We start from the raw sequence: 15,273 nt of genomic DNA, 5'->3' as shown, positions 1-15,273 counted from the left end.
GATAATGAAACACGTGGGGCCCCTCCCACCCCGGCTTGTTGCATATTCCAAAAAGAGAATTCCTAGGAAATACAAAGAAATGAGTCTTTAATCTCTGACAGTTGAAATGCCAAGTACCTTGGCCCAAAACTGGGCAGAAAAGACACTCTTTTTAGGTAGACAGTGGGCCCAGCAGCCTTGGTCAGATGCAGTTGCCCAGGGCAGCTGTGCAAGTTCTGTTTTGTTCCCGTAGGTCCCCCTGTGGGCTGGCTCATTCCGTCCTCAAACATCTGCTTGCTGTCATGTTAGGAAAGCTGCACCTGCTTTCCACTTTCTCAGGGATGTTGGGAGGGTTCCTGAAGGGCTGTAATGAAGGGAACTGGTAGATTCTCAGGACAGATATTGTTTAATTGCTTAAATTGTGTCTGTGAGTAAGCTCATGCGTGGAGAGCTGACAACTGCCCGGGGCATCAGCCCAGGTTCTTGGCAGTAAAGGGCAGGCCCAGGTGAGGTCTGGTTTGCTGCGGCCACTTTGCAGAGTGATGGACGTGGACTCTGGCCATCCTCATATGAGACTGAGTATGCGCAGAAGCAGAAAGAGGGGATGTGGCCCCTCAGGCTTTGTGGCCACTACCTCCAAGACTCCCCAGAGAGAGATTTGGTGTTAACAGGGAGACAGGATCAATATGCAACACCCAGGCAGCCACATTGTGTCTGTTGCCCTTTTTTAATTTGCTCCGTGTAGGAAGATTAGACTGGATAATCCAGTTTGGCAGTTTTTCTGAGTTTGGAGTACTTTCAGTTTTTCAGAATTCTTGCTTCTGTTGATGGCTCATTCAATTATGTGGCCACGTAATCTGTTTGTAAATCACTTGAGTTCACAAGGGGATGTCACATTCTCTATGTTCTTTGGCTTTTGACAGTTCTGTGAGATCTACACAACTTGGATAAGGTTAAACTTTAGGGATCCCCAAAATGCAATAGCTCAAGCAAGACACCTGTTTCTTCCTCACATAAACAGACTAGCTCAGCAGGCTGCTTGCCTCCCTGCAATTATTCTGGGTCCTGGGTCCTCTCCATCTTGTTTCTTTGTCCAGTTTTGAGTGGGCACCTTATCTGGGGTGCAGCCAATGGAAAGGGGAAAGCGTACAACCTCGCCTGGTCTGGTCTCAAGGCACCATGGTGGCTGGGAATGGGACACATCACTCCTGTCACACATTACTGGAGAGAACGTAGTCACATCCGCACAGAAGGTGGTGAAAGGCCAACTAGCAGCTCAACCTTGTACCCTGCTACACTTCCATTACTCTGGAAAAAGGGAGAAATGAAAGACAGAAGGCTGTGTCATCCTTCCATAAGGTTGGTATTAGTTCCTTTTTCTACAGACGAGGAAACAGATTGAGAGAGAGAAACTTCCTCAAAGGCACGCAACTGGTTAAGGGCAGCACTGGAGCAATAGCATTGGTAGTTTTGGGCTCCTCAGTTCTTTTCTTTATCCTTACCACTCTCCCAGGACAGTGGGACAGATCATTTGAAATTAGCGCTGCCCCAAAAAGCTAGGGTGTGTAATTAACATCAATATATGCAGCCAACGGGGTAAATGCTAGCTAGTGACAGAACTGTATCCAACTCCTCTGCCTTCCTTCCTGACTCTCAAGCACAAAGGCTCTGAGGTCATAAGTGCTCTCCCTGCTGGGGTCTCAGCCCCCCCGAGAGTAGATGTGAGCGGACATAGAGAATCAGACAGTCTCTTTAACTGCCTTCTCAGGTTAGCTACCTTTGCCACAAAGGTTTTTCTGTGGCCATTCCTGTTCCCACTGGCTTCTGTTGGTCCAGAGTACCTCATGCTCTTGATTGCTGGCTTCCCCAGTACGATCAGTCTGTGGAGAGTGTGAATTCAATGGGCAAAAGAGACCCAGATTGAAGCAGTTCTGCTCGGTCATCTCCTGCATTGGTGCACACAGCCACCACCCACCCAGCCACCTGCCTCCTGTCGGGACGCCTACAAGAAATCAACGATGTTGTGTAGTGTGACTCAGATCTCAGACTCAGGCTTGGCTTTCCTTAGGTTTCATACATAAATCTTGTAATTCTTGGCTTTGATGACTCATAAAAGTAATTCTGGTGGGGTTTTTAAATAAATTTATTTATTTATTTATTTTTGGCTGCATTGGGCCTTCGTTGCTGCGTGTGGGCTTTCTCTAGTTGCGGCGAGCGGGGGCCACTCTTCATTGTGGTGCGCGGGCTTCTCATTGCGGTGGCTTCTCTTGTTGTGGAGCATGGGCTCTAAGCGTGTGGGTTTCAGTAGTGGCACACGGGCTCAGTAGTTGTAGCTCATGGGCTCTAGAGCACAGGCTCAGTAGTTGTAGCGCACGGGCTTAATTGCTCCACGGCATGCGGGATCTTCCCGGACCAGGGCTTGAACCCGCGTCCCCTGCATTGGCAGGTGGATTCTTAACCACTGCGCCACCAGGGAAGCCCTGTAATTCTGGTTCTTTGTCAGATCGCAGCCCCAAAGCCCTCCTGAAAGACTTGGGGTTGGCAAGGGAGTGTATTACATGTGTTCATGTTTTAGGGCCAGCCTCTCTAGCCTCTCTTGCTCTGACATGCACCCTCTCTATGGGCCTCTGACCTGCTGAGGTAAAGATGCTCAGCCCCCATTGCTCCCAGTCCTCTCAGCCTCAAGCCCCCTGATCTGCCAAGAGCTGGGATGGAGAAACATACCCTCTGTCTGTTTCACCACAGCAGAGTTGCTTGGGCCCCAAGGTGTTGCTGAGTCCAGTAAGATGGCTTGTAGTTATAAGCACCTCCAAGAGTGTACGAGCACTCCTAGGATGACAACGCCTGGGTAAGTCCAAGAACCAAGGGCTATGTATGTGTGCATGCCTTCACAATGAATTCTGTGCCCTACCTTTATCTGGAAGTTGGATCCCTTAGAGAGTCCTTCCATCCCTAGTTTGTCAAACAATTCAGTGTGTATCTGATTCCCAGGCATTGACATGACTTAAGTTTTTTTTTTCCAGGAGGAACCTTGGCTACTAGAGCCTAGGGAATAAGGCAAGGAAACCTCAACCATAAATTTAAAAATATAAATAAATAAGCAAATTAAACCTCACCCAAAACTGTAATCCAAATCTCAGCTCCAGGTCATCACATCTTCTGTGCCACCAGGAAGCAAAAGTACCACCCCCACCAGTCTCTCGCCACCGCTGAGACGAATGCTTTCCTGCAATCCAATGCTTTATTAGTGTTTTAGATGCATGGCATTTTAGTCACAGCTATTGCTTTATTTCTAGGCCTCATCCTCAGGCACACTGAGATAAAGGAAGTATTTATACACAAATTTGTGTGGCTACAGAAATCACCAGGTAGCCCAGACACCTGTCTTTATGGAAAATTATTAAATTGTTCTGTCAATCCCCCAAAAAGACGACTGGAAAAAACTTCCCATCAAGCCAAGCTAAGTTTATTGAACTCACTGCAATAAAGGAGAGTACCACCTTGAGTGTCTCAGTCGTATCTCAGAGGGGGGAAATTGGGGAAGGATATTTTTAGTGTTTCGGGGCCATGGCTGGATGATTTAAGGCAGGTCTTGCAAGGCAGAGAACGAGTTTGGATTGAGCAGAGTTAATGACATGAGAGCTTTGGACTCATGACCCCACAAGTCAAGGGTCTTAGAGTATCAACAGGTAAGCTGTTAATCTTGACAAGTGAGCTATTTTATTTATTTATTTAGTTAGTTAATTTATTTTTTAACATCTTTATTGGAGTATAATTGCTTTACAGTGGTGTGTTATTTCTGCTGTATAACAAAGTGAATCTGCTATACGTATACATAGATCCTCATATCCCCTCCCTCTTGCGTCTCCCTCCCACCCTCCCTATTCCATCCCTCTGGGTGGACATAAAGCACCCAGCTGATCTCCCTGTGCCATGCGGCTGCTTCCCACTAGCTATCTGTTTTACATTTGGTAGTGTATATATGCCCATGTCACTCTCTCACTTCGTCCCAGCTTACCCTTCCCCCTCCCCGTGTCCTCAAGTCCATTCTCTATGTCTGTGTCTTTATTCCTGTCCTGCCTCTAGGTTCTTCAGAGCCTTTTTTTTTTTTTTTTAGATTCCATATATATGTGCTAGCATATGGTATTTGTTTTTCTCTTTCTGACTTACTTCACTCTGTATGACAGTCTCTCTAAGTCCATCCACCAAGTGAGCTATTTTAGTTGTTCAGTACTAACTTCCAGAAACAAGTCTCTCCTGGAGCAAGTAGCTAAGTTTCTTTTGTCTAGTCCCAGGCCTATGTAGCACAGAAACAGGAAAATAAATTTCAGTTCCAAAAATGTCAATGCATTTGTATCACACATGTAACTATAGGTTGTCTTTTTTTATTCCATGCATGTTTATCTTATCTCCTTGGCTAGATTCAGAACGTTTTCAGGACAGCAGCCACAGCTTACATTAGGTAACTTGACTGTATATAGCACAGTGTTGAGCACAAGTATCCCACACAACAAGCATCACCTCTTCCATGAAATCTCCCATGATGCCACCTCCAGGTTCTCAGTCATTTCACAGGACTGTGTTCATGCCATGATTTTGGTGCCTGTTATCTGGGGCAAGATGGGGCTTTCTTCCCACATCTTTTTCTCCTTCACACTTTCTTGGGAGAGGGTCTTTGGTAAAATAGAGTGAAGAGACAAGGATGTGGGTCATAATAGTTCATTGAAATTAATCCATAAGAAGCAATCATATTAGCAAGAGAGGAAAGGTGTATTTGTTTAAGAATGTGAAGGGGGCCTCCCTGGTGGCGCAAGTGGTTGAGAGTCCGCCTGCCGATGCAGGGGATACGGGTTCGTGCCCCGGTCTGGGAGGATCCCATATGCCGCGGAGCGGCTGGGCCGGTGAGCCATGGCCGCTGAGCCTGCGCGTCCGGAGCCTGCGCGTCCGGAGCCTGTGCTCCGCGACGGGGGAGGCCACAACAGTGAGAGGCCCGCATACTGCAAAAAGGAAAAAAAAAAAAAAAAAAAAAAAAAAAAAGAATGTGAAGGAGGGAAGGAATAAAAGCCTCTTCAGCCATTTCAAGTATGCAGGATTTGATTCTGCCTCTCCAGGTGGAGCTGGGTATTGGGGGAAATTGGAGACATCGAACAAAATCGAGGATGCTGTAGGGAAGAACAGCGAGGAAGACTGGAGGAAGAACGGTCATCCTGATCCTGGCAGGTGACTCAGTGGGAAAAGCAGAGGAATGTTCTGCTTCAGCCTTTGGAGCTACATCCAGCTAGCCCGTGTGTCTGCCTATTCCTTTACTAGATTATGAGGTCCAAGAAGGAGGGCCAGGACTATGGCCTCTTCATTCTCATGTCTACTGCCTCCCAAGGTGACATCTCTTCACAGGGGGTTTTGAACAGAATTGATCATGAGGCTGACTTCCTCCAGTTACGGAGGGCGAATCAGCCTACCTGTCAACTGCATCACAATTTGATATATTTGTTGTTTCGATGTCCAGATGTTTGAAAAAATGATTGTACCCCATTGTATCTATCTTCATGGTCTAAATTTGGCAGTCATATACGTTAGCCAGCCTATAATCCCCTCTGTTATGTCCTTCATTAAGTGTCTCTTCAAACTGTCTTTTGAAGTGCAGCATCACTATATCATTTTTATGGATGCCAGTCTCAGGACAAGTTTTCCCTCCAGCAGTTTCCTTAATTGGTGATTTGGCAACATTGGTTTTTTTCTTCCAACCTGCCAGTTTCCTTCATTGAAAGCAAAGTCTGTCAAATGAATACGTGCCCATAGCACAATTACCAAGCACAAAACGAAACTGCAAATATACATTAGCTTACCAGGGTAGTGCCAAGAATATTAAAAAGAAAGAGACAAACATATGAGATTGACAAGAGAATGGAGCATTTCATTTTTTCATTCTGTTTTATTGTTGCAATATCCCATTTGATGGCCTCCAGCTTTCAGAGCATCAGCTTCCTGCAATGACACTAATGAAGAAATGTTGCTTTTTGTTCATTCTTTCACCAACTGTGTTGCCCTTTAATGGGAATATAGCACTTGCCCCCCTGTTCATGCAGAGTTATGAACAGTCGAGTCTCTGGGGTACCTCTGACGTATAGAGCACCCTTTTCCCTTTAGCATTTCTCTGATTAGATGGTAAGTACACTTTCCATCAATAAATTCAATGTTCTAGACATTTCAAAACATGGGCAGAAACAGGAATGTTTTTCCAGCTTGGAAAAAAATTAAAAAGCCCAAGGGGGAAGAGTGATCACTTTATTTTTCATCACATTTCTCTGCTTTGTAGAATATATTGTTTTCCTTTTAATTATTTCCTAGTCATTTTCTTCCATCCTCATTAAGTGTTCTTAAGTCCTTATTAAATATTCTTCAGTTCCTTATCAAAGCACCTCCATTTATAACCACTTTGGTTCATCATTCGCACGTGACTGACTTCTAAATAGTTTTTCATTTAAGCAGAAAGTTATTCTGCCACTTGGACAGAATGTCCACCCTGGCTTGATTTCCCACGGAGCTCAGTTAGTTTCTTCTCTGTTTTCTTCTTTGGGGTTCCTTCTGCTTGCCCAGAAGTGTGGAATTTGATCTTATGCCAGTTCTCTGAGACTCTAAAATAAATGAGGGCTGGGTTTAAGCTTCATAGATGGTGAGGGCAGTGAGACGCACATACTGATTCCCTATCATGAAATCTAATTGAGTCCTAGGTTAGCTCTGAACTGGCCGGGACATAACCTAAAATCACTAACAAAGCAGACCTGCTTCAAGATCAAGGAGCAAAAAGAATATCTTCTGGAGAGTAGAAAACAAAGTGGTCGCCCTCCGACCCCACCCCTGGCCTCCTTTGGAAGCATTTTATTTCTAAAGGATAATGGACAGATTTTGATGTTACTACACAGCAAACGAGTCTATCACATGAAACATCAAATTGAATAGAAATAGGTATTTCAAAGGAAGTTCTCGTATTATATCAAAATAGGTCAATAGATTAGGAAATTTCAGTTGTGGAAAAGAAAAATTGATACGATGTTTTTAAATATGACTTTAGTTTTCAAATAGTACTGAAACTGTTGAGTATTAATGATAACAAAGGTTTGCTAACGTTTCTACCATTATTACTATTGCTACTATTAACAATTCAAATCATTGAAGCACTGTTAGAAAAGATGGGAGGAAAATAAAGGAAAAATTAAATGGCATGGCCGGCCCTTGAATTAGGCCAGCATGACCATGTGGAAATAAACATATAAATGGCTAGCAAGAAAGCAGAGTGGAATGGCCTAAGTTCTAAGTAGGCCACATAGAGGAAGGAACAAGTCATTCCGACTTGGGGTACTGGTGAAAGAGTCCATACTTAAGTGCTTGGCACTGAGGTATGTGAAAGGTATTTTTTTTAATTTATATTTTATTTATTTTTATTTTTGGCTGTGTTGGGTCTTCATTGCTACGCGCAGGCTTTCTCTAGTTGAGGCGAGTGGGAGCTACTCTTCATTGCAGTGCGCGGGCTTCTCATTGTCGTGGCTTCTCTTGCTGCAGAGCACAGGCTCTAGGCGCACGGGCTTCAGTAGTTGTGGCTCCCGAGCTCTAGAGTGCAGGCTCAGTAGTTGTGGTTCATGGGCTTAGTTGCTCTGTGACATGTGGGATACTCCCAGACTTGGGCTCGAACCCATGTTCCCTTCATTGGCAGGCAGATTCTTAACCACTGCAACACCAGGGAAGTCCGACGTGAAAGGTTTTTGGTGGTGAAAATTTGTTGGATTTTTAGATTGAGGGAACTGCATGACCAAAGCCATAAGAGCAGGAAAGTAAAGCCAGGGAATGATGAGTAGCCTAAAGCAGAGGGTTGTAGAGGAATGCATAGGGAAACAAGGCTGGAGACATAGCTTTGGGGCCTGAGTGCCATTCCAGTACTTTCTATTTTAAGGAGGTGCCATGATGGGCTACAAGGAGACTAGCAGAGTGGGTAAGACTTCAAACCCCAACTCTGATATTTGATAGCTTCGTGCACTTGAGCAACAGTTTTTTGATCCATAAAATGAAGATAATAACAGTAGTTACCAGCTGAAGTTGTGAAAATCAATGCATGTGAAAGAACTTAGTACATTTCTAGATGTAATATAAGCTCTCAATAAAGGGTAGCTATTATTATTATAAGTACTTTAATATGATAGATTATTATAGCAGATATTAATTGGAAATACAAGAAAGGTAAAGGAAACAAAAAGAATTTTTTTGGAAGTTGTTGCATTGGCCAAGATGTTAAAGGAAAGATCAGATAAGGGATCGAGTTAACAAAACATGGTGGCTTATAGGATGTTAAGGGTGAAGAAGAGTATAAAATGAATCCACCTTTCTAGTTTGGATGAGCAAGACTGTAGACTGTAATGCTATTATCTGAGAAAAGAAGTTAGGAGAAGAAGCAAGTTTGGGTTACTGGGGAGGAAAGGGGGCATTCAGTTCAGTTTTGGACACGATGAGTGTATCTGTTTCAGGGCTGCTGAAACAAAGTACCACAAATTAGGTGGCTTAAAAACAACAGAAATTGTTATCTCATAGTTCTGGAGACTAGAAGTCTGAAATCAAATGTCAGCAGATCTGTACTCCCTCTGACACCTGTTGGGGATAGCTCTTCCTTGATTCTTCTAACTTTTGGCATTTGCTGGCAATCCTTGGCATACCTGGTCTTGTAACCTCATCACTCCAATATTCACTTCCATTATCACAAAGTTGTCTTCTTCCTGTGTGTCTATGTCTCTTCTCCTCTTATAAGTACACCAGACAATTGGATTGAGGGCCCAACTTACTCCAGTATGATCTCATCTGAACTAATGATATCTATAATGACCCTATTTCCCAATAAGGTCACATTTACACATACTGGATGTTAGGACTTCAACATATCTTTTTAGGGAACTCAGTTCAACTTATACCAGTGAGTTTCAGATACCTATGTCCCATCAAGGTAGAGATGTCCAATGGGCAGCTGAGGGGTGCTGGTCTGCAGCTCAGGAGAGAGGTCAGCGCTATAGACGTGTGGTTGAAAAACCATCATCTTAAGGTGACAGTTGAAACATGGGAGTGACCATATGAAATTGGTCAGAGAAAGAACATAGAGTAAAAAGAAGGAAAAGGATACAATTCTTCTCATAATTAATGCTAGCCTCTGTTCCAGGACAGGCCAAGAATTATTGAGGGTGGGTTTGGTGGTACGTAGTTGTTGAGTAAGAACTGAAGCAGAATTGGCATGGGATAAAAGCTGACAGCAAGGATAAGCCCTAAGTGGTCTAGCTAGGGATATTGGGTTGGATTGCAGCATCAAGACTTCTGGGTAATAGCAAAGTCACATGGCATAGGAAACCACATGCACAACAGAAAGCCAATTTCTGCTTCCTGGAAGGAGCAAGACAAATAGTTATCCAGAGCAGTCATTTCCTGGACCAGCAGCAGCTGGTCCCAGGTATTAGAAATGCAAATTCTCAGGCCCCACCCCAGACCAACTGAATGAGAAATTTGAGGCCAAAGTCCAGCAATCTGTGCTATAATAAGCCTTCCAGGTGATCCTGATGTGCATGAAAGTTTGGGAACCACTGATGTAGAGAGTGCTAAGCATCAGTTCACAAACTGAGAAATTAAAGGTAAGAGGAATATTGCTGAGTGGGGCATTTCACAACAAACTTTTGACCAGAAGTGAAGTTCAGAGCTTTGACGACTATTTTCTCTTTAAGTCAGAACAAAGAAGAAGAGTTTTAAGTTAACAGAATGATTAATAACTGTTGAAACTTAGTGCAATGGCATCTAACTGTATCTTTGTATATCAAATTATTGTAATATAATGGCAATCATAGTTATTATAGATTAGCCTTTATCACGTTTATTAGTATAAACAAGGTCAATATTTTATTAGGGACATAGTATAATGTAATTAGGACATAAAGCCCTTCTTTTTTTTTTTTTTTTTTTTCTTTTTGCGGTATGCGGGCCTCTCACTGTTGTGGCCTCTCCCGTTGCGGAGCACAGGCTCCGGATGCGCAGGCCCAGCGGCCATGGCTCACGGGCCCAGCCGCTCCGCGGCATATGGGATCCTCCCAGACCGGGGCACGAACCCGTATCCCCTGCATCGGCAGGCGGACTCTTAACCACTGCGCCACCAGGGAGGCCCAAAGCCCTTCTTTTAGACAAGCAGAGGTGGCATATTCCTGGAGGTGTGCAAGATCTTCCATTTGGGGACTGAAAGAATATGTTAGGACTTACATATCTTAAAAAAAAAAGAATTAATCCTTAATATGCAAATGGACCCTGGCATCTTTGGTTAGTCCATCTGTCAATGGACACATTTCTCTGGTTTCCTAGAAGGAAAGTGGAAATCCCATAAGGTGAGGGGTTTAACAGTGTAGCCCTCATTCACTCTGTCCCATTCATTAGATGGCAGTATACTCTAGTATATTGCATGCGTCTGGTTAAGTGGATTTTTGGACCATATTACTTAGTTTAACCTAAGGTCACCATACCCTAAATAGACAAGTATCTTTCAAATATTCCTAAAAAGAAAGTGTGGACTGAAGTTTAATTATAATAGTGAAAGTTTAAGGGAATAGCAAAAAAGTGGGAGAGGCAGCCTAGTTCAGTGGATAAGAACAAGGATTCTGGAGCCAGCCACCTAGCAAAAGTGTGACTTTAGGCAATTTATCTAAACTCTCTGTGTAAAAATGGGTAATGATAGTACTCACCCCATAGGGCTTTTATGAGAATTAAATAACATTTTTGGAACATTTAGGAGAGTGCTTAGCAGAGTGCAAACAATATGAGCTTGTTAAAATGAAAAATAGTTTGAATTCTTTGCCAGTAACATTACAAGACATAAATAAAGATCTATCTGGGTCTAATAAAAAGTTAGCCAAACAGATGTATATGTATGACTGATTCACTTTGTTATAAAGCAGAAACTAAAAAAAAAAAAAGTTAGCCAAACAATCTTGAAATTACCAGGAAGACCATTTAAATTATGGATTTAAATCCACTGTCATTAACTGTGAACCTAGTCCTCAGTATATAGTGTACTTTTAGATCTTAGCTAATGATAGTATGAAGTCCTCACAATTAAAATTATACTTGAAAGCCCTATTGTATCCATGTCTCATTTTTTAAAGTTCTATTTTTGTATATGTTTTTTTTTAATATTTATTTATTTATTTATTTATTCTGCCCATGCCAGGTCTTAGTTGCGGTACATGGGATCATTGTGCCGGCATGCAGGCTCTTTAGTGGCAGCATGCAGACTCTCAGTTGCGGCATGCATGTGGGATCTAGTTCCCCAACCAGGGATTGAACCTGGGCCCCCTACATTGGGAGCACAGAGTCTTAACCACTAGACCACCAGGGAAGTCCCTGTGTATGTTTTTGTTTGTTTGTTTTGTTTTATAAATTTATTTATTTTATTTATTTGTTTTTGGCTGTGTTGGGTCTTCGTTGCTGCGTGCAGGCTTTCTCTAGTTGTGGCGAAAGGGGTCTACTCTTTGTTGCAGTGCGAGGGCTTCTCATTGTGGTGGCTTCTCTTGTTGTGGAGCCCGGGCTCTAGGCACGCGGGTTCCAGTAGTTGTGGCTCGTGAGCTCTAGAGTACAGGCTCAGTAGTTGTGGCACACGGGCTTAGTTGCTCCGCGGCATGTGGGATCTTTCCCAGACCAGGACTCAAACCCATGTCCCCTGCATTGGCAGGCGGGTTCTTAACCACTGCGCCACCAGGGAAACCCCCTGTATGTGTTTTATAATATACAAAATATATTAGCACATTTGTCCTTGTATGTAATTTATACATAAATAAACATTTACTGTGGGTATATATTTTAAAGTGTTTTGGGTTTTAATGTGTGTTTTGCTTTGTTTGAACTGATAGCATACATAATCAAGAACATTAGAGACAACTCCTATAGAGCAGGGGTTGGCAAACCATCTCCCATGGGCCCAATCCAGCCCACTGCCTATTTTTGCAAATAAAATTAATTGCAACACGGCTACACTCATTCGATGTGTGTATCTACTTACACACTACAACTGCAGAACTGAATAGTTGTGACAGAAGCTGTATTTCCACAACGCTGAAAATATTTACTATTAGGTCCTTTACAGAAAAAGTTTGCTAAGCCCTGGTCTAGACCACTCCTTGCCTGCCAATAACTTGGCTGAATTGTAGACATCAAATCTAGGATGAATCAGGTAACCTCAGAAAATCAAGCCTTGCGAGGACAAACCTGCAAACTTGAGGCAGACGGCACACTACCAGAGGTTAAGGCTGTAACACTGTGGCAGGGAACACAAACATGGGTTGTCCCCAGCCACTGGCTTCTCCTTGGGAGGAGAGCTACTCCAGCAACTGGTAAAGTGCAGAGAGAGTTCTGCACCAACCCACGTTTTTCCCTGAGTCTGGGAAGGTTCTCCCTAAGGACCTCTTTCATATTCAGCCTGCAGGCTATCAGTCACAGGACGGTGATCTTCTGCTTGGACCACATGTAAGGAAGAGTTGGAGCAGAAATGAACTGTTGGCAGAAGGGAGGTTTGCTCCGGTCATTATTATGGTACCTGAGGTATCAGACTCGAATAAACATGCCTCAGCCTTTCTTTGGGTCATTTATTAATAAGACAGTTCAGATCACAGGGAAAGTGTTCCACCACTGTTTACAGATGATCAAAGATAAACTGGAAAGAGAGGAAGTGAGGCTTTTGGCCACACCTGTGCGTGTTTCAGGGAATCTACTGTTTTAGAGCGTTTTGTTTTCTCAGTGGCCTTGGCCTAGGAAATCTGTCAAACAGAAAGCAAATATGAGTTCATTGCCAGAAAGCATTGATGATTCAGTAACTGATGGATTGCCAGGCGATGTGACCTTTGGGTGATTGGGAAAGTGAACCAGCTGAAGGACTTAATTCAGTGGCGCCATATCCATAGTCTGGGGCTCCTGAGAAGTTGGTCCTTCAGCACTCAGGTAAATAAAACCACAGGAAATTCAATTGAAAAGTAACCACCATTGGAAGTGTTCTTAATCACATCTCTCAAATGTTAGTAATAGAGTGGTTTCATTTTTATTGTCAAAATCCATCATTTATTAGATCACAGATCTACAACAAGAGACCAGTTTTTTCATGTATATGTTCTTTATTTTAAATTTAGCTGTACCAATGGAAATATTGAGAACCAAGACTTCACTTAGTCTCAGGATGCCACAGAAAAGATTGTCCGTGACATAATGACAACCCAATTCAGCTAAAAAGCATGAAAAGTAAAAACTCTGAGACTTCCTGGGTACTGGGCATGACAAGGATACTGTTTGTGAATCTTACAAAAAATCAACAACTCTTTTTGCACTGGTCTAGGGGACTCGTTGTGTAACTCAGGAGAATACACCAGAGCTAGTGTAAGAGAAAACTTACATATCAGGCATAAACAGTATTCTAGAAGGGCACTGCTTCTTAGGCTCTATCTGTCAGCGCAGGGAATGGGCTTTGCTCCTGAGAGAAACTGTTTGCTGTTTGTTCCTAATGATGGTTAATGTATGAACAAACCAAACTCCCAGAGCTATAACTGATATCATCAAGGATGCTGGGACACAAAGGCGCTAATGAAGCGGAGCCATGTGACTCGTGCTTTGAAAATGCCTGTGGTGGAGGGGGGAGAGGGAGAGTGTGGCTAAATGAAGTCATTTCTAAGAGCAGTAGATAACAGGGCAGGGCTAGAGCAAAGCAGCTGAAAACAATTACATATTTAAATTCCCTTCACCCTGTGTGGCAGGAAATTTTTATTTGATCGCTTTCTCCTCTGACATGTCAAAATACGTAAGCTTTTGCATCCTTAGGGCTTATGTTCTCCGGTGGAAAAAAATAAGAAGCTGGATAGCCAAGAGGGCATTTTGGTACCAAGGGATGGACAGGTATGACATTCAGGCAACAGCTCTGTCGTTCATCTTTCCTCCTTCCGTGGAGCTGACTGCACACATCATCTGTGCCTGTCTCTCTGCTTAGCAACCCGCATGTTCCATGTTGATGTGCTGCTTCAGTGACTTATTCTGCCCAAAGACCATTACAGTTCTGAGGGCTCCAGAAATGGAGCTGTTCTATGGGGCCGGGGCTGGGGGCTAGGGAGAAAAAAAGGAGAACCTGAATCTCTGCATGTTTTGCCACTCTCAAAAAAAAAGCTGTCCCTAATTACACAAAATGATAGAGAGAGCCGTTGAAAAAAACACTGCAAATGACCGTTATTTCTCTGAATAGCCTAAAAGAACAGGTCACCCTAGCTAATACACTAAGTGTACTTTTCTGTATATGCAGTTTCCATCACATTCTCTGAATGCTCGGGTGCTGTGCTGGCTGACATCTGTGTTGAGCAGGGAAAGAGCTTTTTTTGTCTTCCTGTGCAAACTTCTAGCAAGGCATTTGTATATGGGCTCCATGATTGGTTCTAACAAGTACGTCATGCATCTGTGGTAGGAAGAAGAAAGATAGCTTTGAGTTAGAAAATGAGGGCTCTACAGGCATAAACAAAGCCATATCCACGTAACAAAATCTAAAGAGGTAAGAAGGCGGAGGCATGCAGCTCCTCTCTCTGTCTGCACTCCACATACAAGATGATCTAGAATTGTCACGTGTTGGTGTTTCAGCCCTCTTCATTCTAATCTACTGGGCAAGGAAGTAAGGATTGCGCTGAAAAGCGGATCCCTGACTGATTTCATTATCATCCTCAGTACAGATGCCCCGCCTGGACCAAGTTTCTGGATGTGCTACTAGATTAGAACTTGGCTAGAATCAAACAAAAATCCAGTCCTGTTTGTCACAGAAAATGCAGTGGTGGTGAGGGGTTTAAACACCTCACTCTTGTTCTCTTTAGGTCAATGGCTCCATTTCCAGGAACAGTGGCAGTGGTCAGTGTGGGCTGGCTGCCTCGGGTGCGCTCCCTTTGTCCCTGGGGACACAGGGCCCTGGTGAGGGAGCAACCACCTCTGCCCCTAGAGAAGGTGCCACAGGAACCACTCTAGGGGTGCAGCTGCTGCTCTCCAGGGTTGCACAACAGCATCTTTGGGGTGATGTTTGTTACCCGCCAACTCAGTTCAACACACGTATTGAGCATCTGTTATGGGCTAGGAATGGGGAGAGATTAGAACAATAAACATGTTTTTAAGATAGTGTTTCTCGGGCTTCCCTGGTGGCGCAGTGGTTGAGAGTCCACCTGCCGATGCAGGGGACACAGGTTCATGCCTCAGTCCAGGAAGATCCCACATGACGTGGAG

This window comes from Mesoplodon densirostris, chromosome 7, assembly GCF_025265405.1.
Source record: "Mesoplodon densirostris isolate mMesDen1 chromosome 7, mMesDen1 primary haplotype, whole genome shotgun sequence".
In the NCBI taxonomy this organism is placed as follows: domain Eukaryota; kingdom Metazoa; phylum Chordata; class Mammalia; order Artiodactyla; family Ziphiidae; genus Mesoplodon; species Mesoplodon densirostris.
This window is presented reverse-complemented; position numbering follows the sequence as displayed.